The sequence below is a fragment of the Neofelis nebulosa genome, chromosome 7, assembly GCF_028018385.1.
Source record: "Neofelis nebulosa isolate mNeoNeb1 chromosome 7, mNeoNeb1.pri, whole genome shotgun sequence".
Classification (NCBI taxonomy): domain Eukaryota; kingdom Metazoa; phylum Chordata; class Mammalia; order Carnivora; family Felidae; genus Neofelis; species Neofelis nebulosa.
This window is the reverse complement of record NC_080788.1, coordinates 1,880,951-1,897,763: the sequence shown is the minus strand read 5'-3', so window position 1 is coordinate 1,897,763 and position 16,813 is coordinate 1,880,951. Positions and strand designations below refer to the sequence as shown.

At 59.3% G+C, this 16,813-nt stretch overlaps 1 protein-coding gene across 1 annotated transcript in view; it reads left to right on the top strand.

The window, feature by feature from the left end:
- Window positions 1-390: 390 nt before the first annotated feature.
- CTXND1 (cortexin domain containing 1) overlaps window positions 391-16,813 on the top strand; it is a 35,954-nt gene continuing 19,531 nt past the window's right edge. The window contains exon 1 of the mRNA XM_058736356.1: window positions 391-497. The gene's annotated coding sequence lies outside the window, so the exon portion shown is untranslated. The remainder of the gene's footprint in view (window positions 498-16,813) is intronic.

Below are 16,813 nucleotides of genomic sequence, written 5' to 3'. Positions count from 1 at the left end.
CCCCCTCTTCCCCGCACCCCGCGCCCCCTCCCCGCGCCCCTTCCCCCCTGCGCCCTCTCCCCGCGCCCTCTCCCGCACCCCTTCGTCCCCGCGCCCCCTCCCTGCACGCCGCACCCCCTCTTCCCCGCACCCCGCACCCTCTCCCTGCACTGGCACCGTGCCTCCTCCCCTGGGGCCCCCTCCTCTCCGTGCCCCCCCTCCGCGTCCCCTCCTCCCCGCACCCCCTCCCCGCGTCCGCTAGGGTGAAGTTTCGCCATGCGTTTCCGCTTGAATGGCTTCCAGCCGCCTCCCCTTTAAAGCGCCGGGACGGCCGCGCCTCCGCTCACAGCCCCCGCCTGCGGCCGGGCCGGGCTGCCCGCGCCTCCGGGGCGCTGACTCAGCCGCAGCCGCCCGCCGCCCGCCCGCCGAGCCGGGCCTGGGCTGCGCCCCGCGCCCCGACCCCGCGCCCCGACCCCGCCGGCCCCGGGACCCGCGAGCGCACGGGACGGCCTCGCCAGGTAAGGACGCCCGAGCTTCCCCGGGACCCGCCGCCGCGACAGCCGGGGGAACGGGGCGCAGCAGCCTGGGCGCGGGGAGCGGGTCCGCCCATCGGGGTCCGGGACCCGTCGGCCGCCCCCTGCGCCCCGGGGCGCGGTGCAGGGGGAGCCGCGGCCGCCGGTGCCTGCGGGCTCGGGGGTCCGGGGCTGGGAGCTCGCAAGGTGCGGGGGGGGGGGGGGGGGAGGTGAGAGGGCGTGGGGGGTCCCCCGAGACCGAGCCGCCCCTCCCCACGGGGCCGGGGCCCTGTGCCAAGGCGGGGACGCGGGGGGGTGGGGGGGAAGTTGAAACGGAATCAAAGTTAGAAATTCCTTCTTGTCAAGTTCAGTGCGTGAAACCCAGTCCCTTCTCGCGCTGACAGCTACATGGGCCGGATTTTTCTCCGTTTAGCGGATGAAGGTCACAAGGGATGTAACTTCTGGGAAAACTTCTCTCAGTGGCAGCTTTTCTAAAATGTCAAGTGTCACATTTTGTCCTGATCTAACCCAAAGCCTAGTACAACCAGCCCAGTCTTTCCCCCACATCAGTGCAGGAGTGAGGATGCCTCTGGGAGACGTTTTGGGGAAATGTAGCGCGGAACTGAATTCTTTAAGACAGTCTCTGTTGCCCCCAGGGAAAGTTCTGGAAGGGAAAGGCTGTCAGAGAAGACCAAGGTGATGCACCTTCTCACAGAGACTCTGGGTTAAGGCCACAGTGTGGTGGGGGACCCAGGGACCCGGAAACAAAGCCCCAGGGCTCTCATGCGGCCCTGGCCGGGGAAGTTTCTGTCCTGATCCACGTCTGTGTCAGCTTGCGGGGTCTCAATCCTTGTGCGGGCTTCCCGGAGCCTCCTGCATCCCAGCCAGGATCAGCACCCGGACACAGTCCTACTCTTTTATGTAAACTCTGTGTCCGGTGGACTAGGGGGTCTGCGCCCGGGGGCTGTGGGACTCAGTCCCCTGTGTAATCACCTGACTGTGGTCCTTGCAAACCTGCAGAATGGGCTTAGGGCAGCATAAAGCCAAACATCCAAGGCCTTAGAGGGGGCTCCACCTTGCATTTGGACGAGGGTTCCATTTTCAGGGACACCTCAGTACAAGGCCAGCTTTGAGGACCCTCTGGGAGGGAAGCCATGGAAACCAGCCCTTACCTCCGGAATACTGATGACTTCACATTTATCCAAAAGAGAAACTGAGGGTAAGCTGTTCACTTACTCAGTGCGATCTCTGCGTTAGTATACTCCTGTCCTGAGCGATTAACGCCTTGATCATTTTTCTCGGCCGTATTTATTATTTATGAACAACATGCCCATGACGAATGTGCAAAGTGTAATGTGTCTCTCTGAACTCAAGCAAATTTGGAGAATTATAGCAACCCCCTGGCCATTAGGTACTTGAAATGTGAGTTTAAATTGAACAAGGTTATGGTGAAATAAATAGGTTTTTTTCAACAGTACGAAACCTTGATTCGCCTGAAAAAAATAGTTGGTCTCGATGTTCGGGGACCGCTTATAGGCTGCGATGTACAGGACTGCTTCTTTCCGGTTTATTTCCTTCCTGGGTTAATGAGACAGGCAGCCGTTCTGAATATACTGCCTTGCTAGTTAATCTTCCTCCAGCAGATATTTACGCTCCAGACCACACCATCACAGCACAGACTCAAAATCTTCAGTCCCAAGGGGCTTGGTGCAGAGTACTATTCAGTGTAGCAGTGTTGACATGCTTTCAGTGGGAAATGAGATGGCGATATGTCCTCAAATTCTCCTGTCCAGCCACAATAGAAAGAGCAGTGTTTATAAAGCTGACAGCGTTCCAGGACTCTGAGGTTAATGCTTCTGCTAAGTTCTGGCCTGGAAGGGGACCATCACGGCTCTGCGTTTTGGCACCCAGGGCTCTGGAACCCGTCCACGACAGTGAATTCTTCAGATACCTGGCGCTCACGTGAAAACATTAGGAGGGACAACACTGTCAGATATTTTCATGGTTTGGGAAGAAAACATCCCTACAGTCAGCTGGCTCATGGGAGTCCGGGCGTTTTCCTGACGACCCGAGATCAGCCCTGCGAAAATCAGCTCCCCTCGAGTTCGTGTCCGCAGGAGGAAGAACCCTGATGCCTGCAGCCGGCCGGGTCGGCATTCAGGCCTGGCTGTGCCGCCGTGGTCAGGTGACTGGAAGCGAGTTGCCTTTTGGGCTTCGATCCTCTCGTTCGTAAAACCCAGGAGAACCAGCACCTGAAAGCCCGTCTCATTAGCGAAGGGCTTACTGTATGCTCAGCGTTCTGTACGTGCTGTTGTCGAACTCCCAGGGCGACAATCATCCTCGCTTCCCCATGATCGGAGGAGCAGCGGGACTTGGCCAAGGTTGGCTCAGGGTAGGAGCACCGGTGTCGTACCTGTGCTCCACCTGCCCGGGGTCACCGCTCAGAGAACGTCCGTGATTGGGACTCAGGCGCCACACAAGGAAGTGTACTCGTGCCGAGCCGCGAGGACCAGCTGCGCTTTGTGAGGGTGAAATTAAGTGAGCTAAGTCATACAGAGGCCGCAGGGGCAGGCCCTCTGTGCGTGGGCTCTAACTGCTTCCGAGACTCAGTTTTCCCGTTTGTAAACTCAGGGACCCATCGCCTTCTTTGCCGGGTGGTTGTGGGAGTCAGAGAGGGCGATGTATGAATGAGCCTCGCACACAGCAGGTGTTTTACAGAAGTCCTGTGAACCTTCCTGCCGTCGTCTGCCCCGTGTTCATGGTGGACATGTTCTCTGTATGTTCTCTGTGCGTCCAGCCCCGATGGCTGGACGTTTCTGGAGGTGTCCTTGCTGTGCCCCCAGGGTCAGTGATGTTTCAGGCCCTTCCAGGCAGAGCCCCCTTGGGGAACTTATTTCAAGGACAGTAGAAGGACAGTGTATCAGGTTGGGATTCCGAATCCCAGAATCCCTAGCCCGCCACTTACCCCTGAGCCACAGGCTTCCTTGAGGCCCCTGCGGATGAGCACCCCGAGGCCTCAGCGCGCCCGCAGTGTGGCCTCAGGCCCCTTTAGTCCTGTCCCGCCCGGGACTGCTGGTCCCCAGCCCTCTCCTCAGGGCCCGCACCGTCACCTTGACCCTCAAGGTGTCACCGTCCCGAGGTCAAGGACAGGTGCAGACAAAGGATGCACACCTGACACGTTCCCGCCTGGCCTAGAACTTCTTGGGACTTTCTGACGGAAAACCTCTAACGACCCAAGAAGGAATGTGCCCCGGGGGCCTCCGTAAAGGGTCTCGAGGCACACATTTCATGTTTGGTATATAGGGCCACAACCTATTTTTATGCTTTAAATTGTTTTTAATTATTTATTTTTTAATTAAAAAATTGTTTTGTTCTACTCCATTATCTTTTTGCTTAATAGAAAGCAAGGCAGCCCAGCACAATACCGTTCTGGGAAGCAGTGTCCTTGTCCCCTGCCAGGGCCACACTGTCACACCCTCGGTTTACACATGCCCCGCGGGCGCAGGGAGTGGGGGAGGGGAGGCCATGCCCTCGGCCGTGTGTCCTTCTAAAGGATCCACCTCCTTGTGCCTCGGCCCCATGGAACCCACAGACCCCAAAGTGGCATTTCATCCCTGCCCTTGGGATGTTGTGGTGGCAGGGGTCCCTGAGTTCAGCCTGGAGATGGCAACAGGGTCACAAAGACAGGAGGTCATGCGACCGGCCGTGCAGTGCAGGCCTGGGGCAGACGGCGGGGGTTGAGATATGACGCCCTTTCCGTGGACACCAACAGAGACGCATGTTCTCATGCTCAGGCGGCCACGATGAGTTGACCAGATGCCACAGTCATGGTGACGTCTGTTTGTCACCCAGCGTCTGGCATTAGTGGCCAGCAGGTGGCCTGGAACTGTGTGGCCATTAAATCATGCCCAGCGCCCTCTGGCTACACTGACTTCTCCTTGGCACAGGTGGAGCTCCCTGTGTTCTAGAAGGCTGCAAATTTATGGCACACATCTGTCATGCCTCCCTCCCTCGCCCAGAGCAGACATTGCTAATCAATCATGACATTCTTTCCCACAGAGCCAGAACGAGGCCTCGGAATCCTTCTCAACAACCGCCCGGAGCCAGCTGGTGAAATGGCATTTAGTTGGTGACGCCCGTCACCTCTTCCCCTGCCCCTCCGATAGCCAGGAGGGGCACTGACAGGAAGCACCCCCGTGCAGCCCGGCGCCCCCACACTCACTAACAGAGCACAGACCGCACGTGGTACGCCCCCAGGCTGTCCGGCGCAGGGTTCCCACTGGGCTCGGGGACCCCAGCCGGACCCACCTCGGGCTGCCGTGGCACAGCTCCCCAGACCACAGGCCCCAAACAGCAGGAAGGCATCTTCTCAGAGTCCTGGGAGCTATGAGTCCGAGTTCAAGGTGTAGGCAGGGCCGGTGTCTTCCGAGGCCTCTCTCCTTGGTCTCTCCTCCCCGGATCCTCACTCGGTCCCTCTGTGCGTGTCTGTGTCCTACTCTCCTCTTCTTAGAAGGACACCAGTCAGTCCTATTGGCTTAGGGCCCACCCATATGACTCCATTTTACCCTAATCACCTCTTTAAAAGACACTTGTCCTTGGGGCGCCTGGGTGGCGCAGTCGGTTAAGCGTCCGACTTCAGCCAGGTCACGATCTCGCGGTCCGTGAGTTCAAGCCCCGCGTCAGGCTCTGGGCTGATGGCTCGGAGCCTGGAGCCTGTTTCCGATTCTGTGTCTCCCTCTCTCTCTGCCCCTCCCCGTTCATGCTCTGTCTCTCTCTGTCCCAAAAATAAATAAAAAATGTTGAAAAAAAAAAAATTAAAAAAAAAAAAAAAAAGACACTTGTCCAAATACAGTCACATTCTGAGCTACCAGGTTAGGACTTGAGCAAATGAATGGTGTGGGGGGGCGTGGGGGGGGCGGGCAGGGGACGCTATTAAGTCCATAGAAACGTCTGCTGGAATGAGACTTGAACTTGTCCTGTCTGTAGCTGAGGGTATGGTCCAGGCGGGCACCAGCAGTGGGCCCCGTGCCCTGGGACGGGCACAGCTCCGGGTCCCTGGGAGGCGTGGACGCACCTGCTACCCTAACCTCCATCAACAGGGCGGCCGCTTGGCTTCCAAGATGACCCTCCCCTTGGAAGCTGCCTATTCCCCCGGAGACAAGAGGTGCTCTCTCAAGGGGGCCAGCGGCCTGAACAACCAGACATCTGTTCTCAACTCGGGAAGTGACCTGGGTCCCACTGAAAGGCAGAACTGCTCAGTGGTGGTCACGGCAGGTGTCCCCCACGTGGAATGGGGCCGGATGGTGGAAGGCAGTAGAGACGATGCCCTCAGCTTCTTGCATTCACCGATTATGGGACCCCGGGGATGTTCCCCCAGGGGCACGTGAGGGCCTTTGCTTCTCAGGCACCCCTGACCTGGTTCCAAGACCTGGTTCCAAGTCCCGATCCACCGCTCACAGCCATGAAACCACCGGGAATCACCCCTCTGCTGTGAGCCACCCTTTCTCACCGCTAAATAGAGGTATGAATACTGGCCTCCGAGATTTCAAAAATGTTTAATGTTTGTTTATTTCTGAGAGACAGAGACAGAGAGAGACGGAGGGAGGGAGAGAAAGCATGAGTGAGGGAGGTGCAGAGAGAGAGGGAGACCCAGAATCGGAAGCAGGCTCCAGGCTCCGAGCTGCCAGCACAGAGCCCGACGCGGGGCTCGGACCCGCGAACCGTGAGATCATGACCCGAGCCGAAGTCGGACGCTGAACCGACGGAGCCCCCCGGGCGCCCCTTGACCTCTTAAATTTTAGGAAGAGAAGTGTGACTGAGTCTGAATCTGACGATGAGAACAGAGCTTACATTGCAAGAATGGTGCAGAGAAGTTCTCAGACACCCCCTCCGGAGGCTCGTTACCAAGTGCACATTCAGAGGCCCGGCCTCCAACCCGGAAGCAGAACTTCCCAGCCCAGAGCTGGCAATGCACACTTTTTACAAACTCTGCCGGAGGTAGCCAGGCGCACTAAAGCCCAGCGTCTGCCGTTGGAGGATTGCGGTCCCTGCCTGGGGAATGAGGGCGGCCGGCACACTCCCTTGGTCTACACTAGGAATCCCTCAGAGTCCCCCGCCCTCCCTGGGCAGAAACAGGGACGCCCCTTGTCCCCTTGTGGCTCCAGGGAGACGCCCGTGAACTCCTACGCAGGCTTCACACAAGGGCATGTCACAGTCAGCTGGTTTGCACACAAGTCACGGCACAGCCGGCTGTCCCCACTGCCTGTAGCCAAAGCCTCGCGGTCCAGGCCGGCGTGGCCTCAGCCGTCACGGCCCAGAAAATCACAGAAATCACAGAAGGACGCACAGCGACGCCCGTGCGCGGAAAGAACCCTGCTTGTAGGTTTAATGTGATTGTGCCTTTTAACCGTCTCTCCCTCACAACGGAGGCCTAGGAGCGCTCCAGTTTCCATCGACGCGCCAGAGAGAGCCTTTCGGATTGCCTTTGATCTGTCACACCGTATTTGTGTCACCTTTATGTAGAGTGAACTTTGGAATCACAGACAGTTTGCCTCTTTGCAGGACGGAGATTTTAATAGCTCAATAGCCGAATGCTTTGGATTCAGGGCAAGAAACGTTTACCATCTATTTTTAAAGTGTACTTTCTCCTGGAAAATAATTTTCCGATGACTCAAGTTACAGATGTGCTTTGTAGAAGTTCTGGGAAATACTGAAAAATATAAACGAAGGAAGTCACACCTAGCTGGGGTGCCAGGCACGTCACCAGCCTCTTAGTGGCTCCTGCGGCTTCTGCCCCCGTGCACACGGTTCCTGGTGTCTCCGTTTGCTTGTCTGCTCAGTGCAGTCACTGAGGACCAACCCTGGGAGCCGCGGTCACCGGCACAGGAGGCTGTGGGGCTTGGTGGCACACGGGGGGAGGGACGAAGGAAGAGACTGGAGGGGGGGCGAGCCAAGGGCCGTGGGCAGTGGGCAGGACTGGCGCGGTGGGGCGGGCAGGTGGCGTTTCAGGGGAGCAGGGGGTGGAAAGGAGCAGGGGAGGAAGGCACAGAGCCTCGGGGTGTCCGTAAACGTGCCTGCAGACTCGGGGACCCTCCCCCACAGCAGGTGGAGCCCACAGCCCCTCCCCCTGCGCCCAGCTGAGGCTGGTCTCTCCCGGGACCCTCTCTGTGACCCTTGAGCCCCCAAGCGAGACGACACAGCTCCCAGGGAGAAGCACCAGCCGAGCCCACTCACCCTCCAGATGCATGAGCCAAAGCAGCGGTGGCTGTTTTTGAATGAATCACAGCAGCTGCTGGGAGCAGGGGAGCACGAGGTCCCACGGGCGGCCAGGTGGGGTCGGGGCCCGACCCCCAGGTGCTCGGCCAGGACCCTCCCCGCAGAGGGATAGAAGTCACAGCGGCTGATGCCGGACCTCCGTCTGGTCATCGGACAGAGAAGCGGTTCCGAACTCAGGTTCTGCTGCCACTGGAAAGTCAGCACCCGAGACAGTGAGTGACGTTGGGAGAGGAAAGGACAGGTTTGCTGCAGCTGGGAAGGCGGCCACCTGGGAGGACGGTGGGCTCATGCCTCCCCGACTGCCTCCCTTGTCCGGGACGAGCCGGAGGGTTGGGAAGAGGAAGGCGCGGGAACAGGGAGGGGGCTGCGTGCAGGAGCGGGTGCCCAGGGGGTCACTCGTATGTCGAGGTGACCCTGAACGACGTGCTGGCATTCTCCTCAGCCGTTTTTCAACGTGGTTGGGCCTTGTCGTCGTCCTTCACCTTCAAGGCCAGCGGTCTGCAAACCTCCAGCAAAGTACGTTATTTCTGCTACAGACCAAGGGACTCGGGTCAGCGAGGAGGGAGTGCATGAGCTTGAAGTCAGTTCACCCTCTCGACCAGCAGAAGGGCTCTTGGCAGCTCTGTGCACAGGCGCCTCCCAGTGCTTTCCATGACATCATGTCTCTAATACCACCGCCCTCCCCCCCCCCCCCCCCCCCGCCCCGCGCTGACCCGCTCAGTGCACTCATCAGCCCTCCGGGTTTGCCCATGAGGAAACCGAGGCACAGAGAGGTTAAGTAAATTGCTCAAGCTGCATTGCCGGTTAATAGGATTTGGGCCGGGGATTCAAAACCCTGCTCTCCCCTTACCCTCTGTCCCCCTCCATGGGAGCTTCTAGAATACAGATGGGACGGTGTCTGTGGAGGTGGAGGGGCCCTTCTCTGCACGGCGGATCCGGCCCGCGGGGCTCCCGGACCAGCAGCAGCACCGGCACCGGGGAAGCTGGTAGGAACGTGGTTTCCATCCCTGTGGCAGCCTGGCTCTGGCTGCCGGCCGGTGCGATCCGGTCTGCCTGACGCCAGAAGCATGAGGCGCTGCCCTGTCCACCTGCGTCGCTCCGCGCTGGCTCCAAAGGGACATCACTGCGTCTTCCCCGAGGATGGTCCTCTGCTCCGACACGTCCTCCTGGGAGACGGGGGGGGGGGGGGGGGGGGGGGGGGGGGCTGGCCGAGCCCCGCCTCCCACCATCAACCCTGTGTGGGCCGCCCCTCCTTAGGGTCGCGCTTGTCAGGATCCATGAAAGGACGATTGCAGCATCTGTGCTTCTGACACACCCTTCACTTCCTTCACCCTGTCCTGAGCACAGGACCTTTGCACATATTCTCAGGCCTCGTCTGTTCATTTGAGTCTTGCTCGCTGGGATCGGGGGAGAGAAGGCGTTAGCAGGGTACAAGAAGATGGCCTTAAGTTGAGCGGAAAAGAAGCCAACCCTTTCAAGGACTCTAAAGAGGGAAGGGCAGTTAGTAGCTGCGGGCTGGATGGCCCCTCCCGTCTCCCACACCCTCGGTGACTAGGACGGGACGCCAGCCAGCGTCCGAGTGCCAGTGTCAGCATAGAGGCACCTTGGGCAGAGATGGCTGGGCCCGGTGCACAGCCCGGCTCCTTCCCTGTCCCCAGACGGCACGGAGCACTGCAGGCCGGCGGACCTACCGTTGTGCCCACGGACCCGCCGCCGTGCCCACGGACCCGCCGCTGTGCCCACAGACCAGACCCACTGTTGTGCCCACGGACCCACCACTGTGCCCACAGACCCGCCACCGTGCCCACGGACCCGCCGCTGTGCCCACAGACCCACCACTGTGCCCACAGACCAGACCCACTGTTGTGCCCACGGACCCACCACTGTGCCCACAGACCCGCCACCGTGCTCACGGACCCGCCACCGTGCCCACAGACCCGCCGCTGTGTCCACAGACCCGCTGCTGTGCCCACATGCACAGAGACGCCCCTCCACATTCACGGCTCCGTCTACACCCTCCGCCCCGAGAGGTGGGGTCTCTGAGGCGTTACGTGAGGAGGAACAGAAAGCCGCCAGGCCTCCCCACCGGTGACTGCTGAGCCAAGCGCAGTTTGGGACGGCCAGTGTCCGACGTCTGGACCTTCCGGGCGCTCCGTTGGAGGCATTATCTACGCGTGAGGGGCAAGGAGAGAGACGCTTTTGCACCTGCAATTTTGTGGGAAAGGAAGGGCGATGATAAAGCCGAATAGTCTGGATTCTCCTAACCCGTCCCTACCCGCCCAGCCCGACAGAGGAGCGCTAGCCTTTGGTCCCGGGCATCGGCTGCCACCACTGGGTTCCACCCGCCCCAGCCCTCACCACCCACCCCGCTGCGCATGCCTGGCCTTCGGGGCTCCGGAGAGCATTCCAGAGTGCTCGCCACCGTGGTGGCGGGCAGGTGCGGGGCCCCCCTGGCCGGTAGCCTGCCTTGGTGCCATCCCTTGAAGACGTCTGACTTCGCGTTCACCCGGCCACAGCGGCTCCCAGGGCGGCCTCGCTGGCCGAGCCCACCGGATCGGTCCGGGTGGCGGTCAAGGGAAGTGGGCAAATGCACTGTGCACGGCCTCCTTCCTGAGCAAGGAGGTTGAGAGCAGTCTGAGGGCTGGGCAGGTGGAAGCCGCGGCTCAGTGGCCACAGATCCAACGCCCTTGACCTTCCGGTCGGAAGGGGGCACCGCCAGTAGAGCTCCAGCTGCACGTGGCCAAGCAGAAAGAGAGGCACCGCGTCGCCAGCTCGGACAACCGTGCAAGAGCAGAAGTGCTGAATTTTATGTAAACTCTGCCAACGGCCGATTTTTAAAAATTAAAATTCCGCTTCAAGCCGTCGTGTGGGCCAAACGTAACGCGCCTGCCCGGTGCCGCAGAGGGGGGCCGCCTCATGACCTTGGCATCGTGTGGTGGGGTATGAGGTCCCGCGGAGGCCCAGCTGAGACAACAGACCATTCGGGGCTGTTCTGGAGGGGCCGTGCCCTGGCCTCCCCTTCCTGCCCCGGGGCTGTCGGGACCCTGGGGCCTCCGTGCCAAGGCTTCCTGACGCTCCTGACTTCTTCCCCGGCCTCGTGGAGCCGCCTGTGGGCCAGGGGAGTCCCTTCTGATCTCAGAGGTGTCCGCTGTGCCACCAAGTCCCCGAGGCACGGAGTGCGGGACCTCCTCGGGGCAGGCGCTCGCTCTGGGACCCCTCCCTGCCTCGAAGCAGAGGGGACGGGCACGCAGAGTGGCCGTCTCTGTCTCTCTTTCGGGGCCCGAGCCTTCTCAGCCCCTGTGACGTACGGTAGGCTCGCTGAGCTCTCCGTCAGCAACGCTAGTCCCCGCTCGGGCCGCCGCACGGGCCTGCTTCCGGAACAAAGAGCGTTAGACCACAAAGCAACGCAGAGGGAGGCCCGGGGCCTCACTAGCAAGTGGGGGAGAATTGACTTTGGTGTTTCCACCCCTCCTTCCCCAGTCTGTGCTCAGTAGGCTTCCAGGAGGGGGCGCCGGGCTGGGTGACCGAACACCCTGATCATCTAGACGCCCTGGCTTTGCTTTTGCTGCGGGTGGAGGGGGCAGGTGGGTGCAGAGGCCCCCCGTTCCTACAGCCGTGAGGGCCTGTTCGGCCCCCAGACAGTGCACAAGCATGGGAGCCGAGCAGGATTTGCTGTCCTCACTGTGGGTGTCCACTGAGCACCGACCGCCCGCTCTACCCAGACAGAGAAGGGGTGGCGAATGGGGGGGGGGGGGTCCCTGCCCTCAAACTGGAAGGAGGAGGAGGAGGGGGAGGAGATGGGCTCCCGGCTGCTGAAGCTTCCTGTGTCTGAGCACAACTCACACTTGAGGCTGAGGGTCACAGCCCAAAGAGGGGGGGAGGGGGTCTTCACTTCAGATCAGAGGGGGTGATGTTTGAACTTGACCTGAAAGATTCCCTGAGGGGAGTCGGCTCTCCAGGCAGAGGGTGGGTCTGTGTGAACAAGGGCATGGAAGATAGGAAAAGCCCATATTGTCTTTGAGAAATAGGGTGATAGGAGCATAATCCATGAGAAAAGAAGGCACAGGAGGTAGGAAGGGGAGAAGGGAGGAGGAGAGGGGAGGGAGGGAGGGGCAGGAGGCAAGCAGGAGGTGCAGGGGAGGGGAGGGAGGGAAGGGAGGGGAAGGAGGGACAGGTGGCAGGGAGGTGAGGGGAGGGGAAGAATTGGAGGGTAGGAGGGGTAGGGGAGGCGAGGGAGGGGAGAGGAAGGAGAAGGGGGGAGAAGAGGGAGGGGAGAAGAGGGAGGGGAGGGGAGCAAAGACTCGTCCTCTGCCTGGAGTGCCCAGGGCCTTGGGAAGTCGGTCCTGTTCAAACAGGAATGCCTTTCCGGCGAATCCCCGCCTCCACCCAAAACCCACTGCCCCCAGAGTGAGGAGACTTCTCCAAAGTCTGTGGAGGCTCCTCCCGCCATGGGCACCAGGGAGTGGGGCGGGGAAGCCCTGGTACCCAGGGCGTTGCTGCCCACAGATGAGCTCTCAGCTCCCGCCTGCCCCTGTCAGTGGCCGTTGGCTGGGTCCTGACCTCGTGTCTTTGTTTCCAAAGCAGGGGCACCGTGACTCCGTCCCGAGTCCTCGGCGAGGGCACCTCGGGCGCAGGCTGTGTGGCACAATGCCAGTGTCAGGATTCTGGGCACGGCAGCTGGCATTTGCTGTCTTTGGGCACTTTTCACCCTGCGGGGCTTGTCTCCCCGGCAGGATGCCCTCAGGGCCTGGCACACAGCAGGACAGAAAGGCAAGGAAGCCAGGTTTCTCCTGGGGACTTCTCTCTGTCCCCGCGTGTCCTTGACTTAGGATCCTGTGCTGCCTGCTTAAAACAAAATAATGTCCCTCGTTAAGGGCCGCCTGAGCTTTTATTCATTGGATCTGTTCTCATTTAAATGTGACATTTGCCACCGATTTTTCTGTCTTGTACAAAGTGTCTCCAATAAACAGATGCATTTTAAAGAGCTTCATTCAGTGAGTCAAGGAAACAAATTAGCTTCTAGCATCCCATTCCCCTTAACAGATGTCTGGAAAGTTCTCAGCACTTCCAGAAGGAAGTCTTCACGGGGAGACTTTCCACTGATTCCGTTGCTGGGAGCTTGTCATGTGCGAGAGGCAGGGATTGGCGGGCGGTGCAGCCTTACGTCGAGCGGGTGGTTCAGTCTAACATCGCGGGCTCGCGGGGCAGCTCATGCGGGGATCCCAGCCACGACCCGGCCTGGGTCGCCTGGCGGGACAGGCACGAAACGAGGAAAGTCTAGCGAGGGAGAACTTAGTCGCCCCCGGGGGAGGAGGACGGGCAGACCCAGGCTTCACGAGCCCGAAAGTGTCTGCAGCACGGGAGCCCTCCCTAACAAAGCAGGTCAAAGTTATGAAAACAAAACTAAGCACGAAAGTCAGTCTTTATTTAGAATGAGAAAATATATCACAGCAAATTGCAAGCACTAAAAACATCTAAACATTCTTTAATTAAAAAAGCAAGAGAGGTGCCTGGGTGGCTCAGTTGATTAAGTGTCGGGCTCTCGATCTCGGCTCAGGTCATGATCTCAGGGTTCATGAGATCAAGCCCTGTATCGGGCTCTGTGCTGAGAGCTCAGAGCCTGGAGCCGGCCTGGGATTCTGTGTCTCCCTCTCTCAAAAATAAATAGACATTAAAAACATTAACACAAAACAAAACCACAAAACAAAAATGTTTAGTGATTTATTGCCCCGATCTCACAGGAGCAGCTTCCCAATGTCAGGTGTCCAGAACCTGCCCTGCCCCCAGCCCTGTCCCCGGGAGGCCCGTCAATGCACTGAAGGCTGGGGGTCCCCTGTTGTCTGATGCGTGCCACCCTGCACAGGAGGCCTGTGGCCCCCGAGACAACCTGCTCATTTTGGAGCGAGGACAGCAGACCCCGTGGCTTGCTCAGGGTCCTTCGGCTTCTCCACAGCAGACTGGCTCCTGTCCCAAGGGACACCCCTTTCCTCTGTCTATGGGGGTGGAGGGGTGGGCAGGGAGCCCGGTGACGGCGACCCCCTTCCCGAGCCCTTGCAGAACCCACAGGCCGGCCCTGCGCGTCCAGAGGAGTCCCGCGGCTGGGAACTGCGGGGCCCCTGCGGCCGCCCGCCTTGGAGTTTCAGGGAGGTGAGTCACTCTCGGGGACAACCACGCCGTGTGTCGCAGCTCACCCCTGCCACTCTGAGTTACTGGGGGGGAAGCAGCTTAGCCTCTGATCTCTGTTTGGGTGCAGGGACATGTTCCAAGGGGGATCAGGTCAGCGTGGGGTGTCCCCTTGGCAGAGGGTACCCAGTGATTGGCTGTGTGATTGGCTGTGTTCTGGGGGAGCCACCACGGAGAGCCCGGCAGGGTTTGCAGGCTGAAGGACGAGCGCAGCCCGCTTGGGGGACCGAGTCCCGCGAGGGGAGCCGTCCAATCAAACATAAAACAACAGCCGACATTTGCACTGCGTGTCTACTCTGTGTCGGGTACTGTGCTAAGCACTCTCGACGTCTGTCCCCATCTGTTGTCACAGATCCAGCAAGTTCATGGGGGAATCACTATCCCCAGTTTAAAGGCAAGGAAACCGAGACTTGAAAAAACTCTGTCACCGTGTGGTGTCACAAGGCTGGTGGGAATTTGAGCCTGGACGTTGTGTTCCGGGACGTGACCTCAGCCACGTGGCTGTCCTAACAAGCGCGCGGGGTGCCGTCACCTGCTGTTTCCCCGGGGGAGGGCGCTGGGCTTGAACTCTGCCGGGAAGACCTGGACGGCCCGCGCACCTGACTATGAAAGGAGCTTCCTGCCAAGGCTGTTTGTTGTGTTTTGGCGGGGGCGGGTGCACAGTTAGCGGCACAGGTCCGGGGGTCCTGTGCCCGAGGCCTCAGCGGGCTGTGAAGGGCGGCTTGAGACAGAGCTGCTGTTTGGCCCTGCTCTGCGGGGCTCACGGCTCGCCTGCCCTCGCCCTCAACCCGATTTCATGGTCTGGACGACAAGGCTTGGTATTTTTCCATTTAAAAGCTCTGTGGGGGCGCCTGGGTGGCGCAGTCGGTTAAGCGTCTGACTTCAGCCAGGTCACGATCTCGCAGTCCGTGAGTTCGAGCCCCGCGTCAGGCTCTGGGCTGATGGCTCGGAGCCTGGAGCCTGTTTCCGATTCCGTGTCTCCCTCTCTCTCTGCCCCTCCCCCGTTCATGCTCTGTCTCTCTCTGTCCCAAAAATAAATAAAAAATGTTGAAAAAAAAAAATTTTAAAAGCTCTGTGAAAGGCTGGTCGTCGGTGTTTACTAATGCAAGAGGTCAGCAATTATATAGGGCACAAATGAAATGGCAATCAAATTAGAAACGTTAGGGGGCACCTGGGTGGCTCGGTCGGTGAAGCGTCCAACTTCGGCTCAGGTCATGATCTCACGGTTCGTGGGTTCGAGCCCCGTGTCAGGCTCTCTGTGCTGACAGCTCGGAGCCTGGAGCCTGCTTCGGATTCTGTGTCTCCCTCTGTATCTGCCCCGACCCTGCTCATGCTCTCTCTCTCTCTCTCAAAAATAAACATGAAAAAGAAAGAAAGAAAGAAAGAAAGAAAGAAAGAAAGAAAGAAAGAAAGAAAGAAAGAAAAGTTAGCTTCATTTCCTAGAAATGTCTGGTCTGGTCTAGGAAGAAGGGGAGCGTGTGACCCCTCGGACATCCAGGGAAGGGGGGGTGCCCGGAACCAGGCATCCCCCCTCCTGCTCCCACACTGCTCATCTGTCCCGCCACCACCCGAGCTCACAGCCTCGGCACCTCTCTGCTGGCCGACTGCACGTCTGGGCCTTCAATGTTGCGGTCAGATTCCATCCATTCCTATAGCTTGACCGCCCCCACGCCCATCCCTCCAAACACAGGAACTCGCGTTCCCCAGAACCCCCGTGGGTCCCCCTGCCCCCGGCCCACTGTGGCCCCAGAAGCCCCACATCCTCAGGCCCCTGAGAATGGGAAGCGGCTTAAACTGGTAACCATAGCAACCCCATTGCCACTGCTCCCACCTGGGACCCTTCTCCAAACTAGAATTGTGCCCAGACACCAGCAGCTGCTGTCCTCACCGTGCGCAGACCCTCTCTCTTGTTGTAAGGTGGGAAATCTTCCCGCGAAACTTCGTGGGCTCTTCTCTTTCCCGTCCCTGGGTGTGCGACCTTCATCCGAAGCAACAGCCTGCCTGGGAGCGGGTCAGAATGCTCCAGCAGGCGTGCGGGAAGAAAGGCCATGCTGATAGTCGGTTCCTGACAATCAAAAATATGATTATGCAGCAGGATAATAGCCTTGCGAGTCAGGTTATTTTCCTGAGAAGGAATTTTCCGAGCTCCCCTATTTCCTTTTTTATTTCGCATATCACAAACCGATGTAGAGGCACTGGCGCATAGATTTCTGCTGTGGCTTAGAGCTTTGCCCACGTCCTTAATGAGGCGTTAGCTGCATTCGAGAAGGACGCGTTGGCCCGGGGGAAGTAACGAAAGGCAGGACGAACGCAGCAGAGGCTGGTGCAAGCCACCGTAGTGAGGTCTGTGTCTCCCGATTTTCCGTCTCCCAGCCGAGGCTTGGAGGGGCCAAGTGCGTCAGGTACATGGAGGGAACGCTGAGGACCGGGGTCCTTGCCCCTGAGGGACTGAGAGAACGCCCTGTTGGAGACTGTGGGGCAGACACGGAGAAGTAGGGACCAGCCTCTGGAGCAGAATGACACTAGATATCAATCCCAGGAACGTATCTGGGAAAGCTCTAGATGTTTGGGAAATAAGTAATACACATTTATTTCCTATTTTTAAAATTTTTTTTAATTATTTTTGAAAGAGAACATGAACAGGGGGAGGGGCAGAGAGAGAGGGACAGAGAATCTGAAGCAGGCTCTGCACCGACCACAGTGAGCCCGACACAGGGCTCAAACTCGAAAATCATGAGATCATGACCTGAGCCGAAGTTGGACAATCAACCGACTGAGCGCCGCAGGTGCCCCAGCGATACACCTTTAGGGGCGCCTGGGGGCTCAGTCAGTTGGGCATCCAACTTTGGGTCAGGTCGTGATCT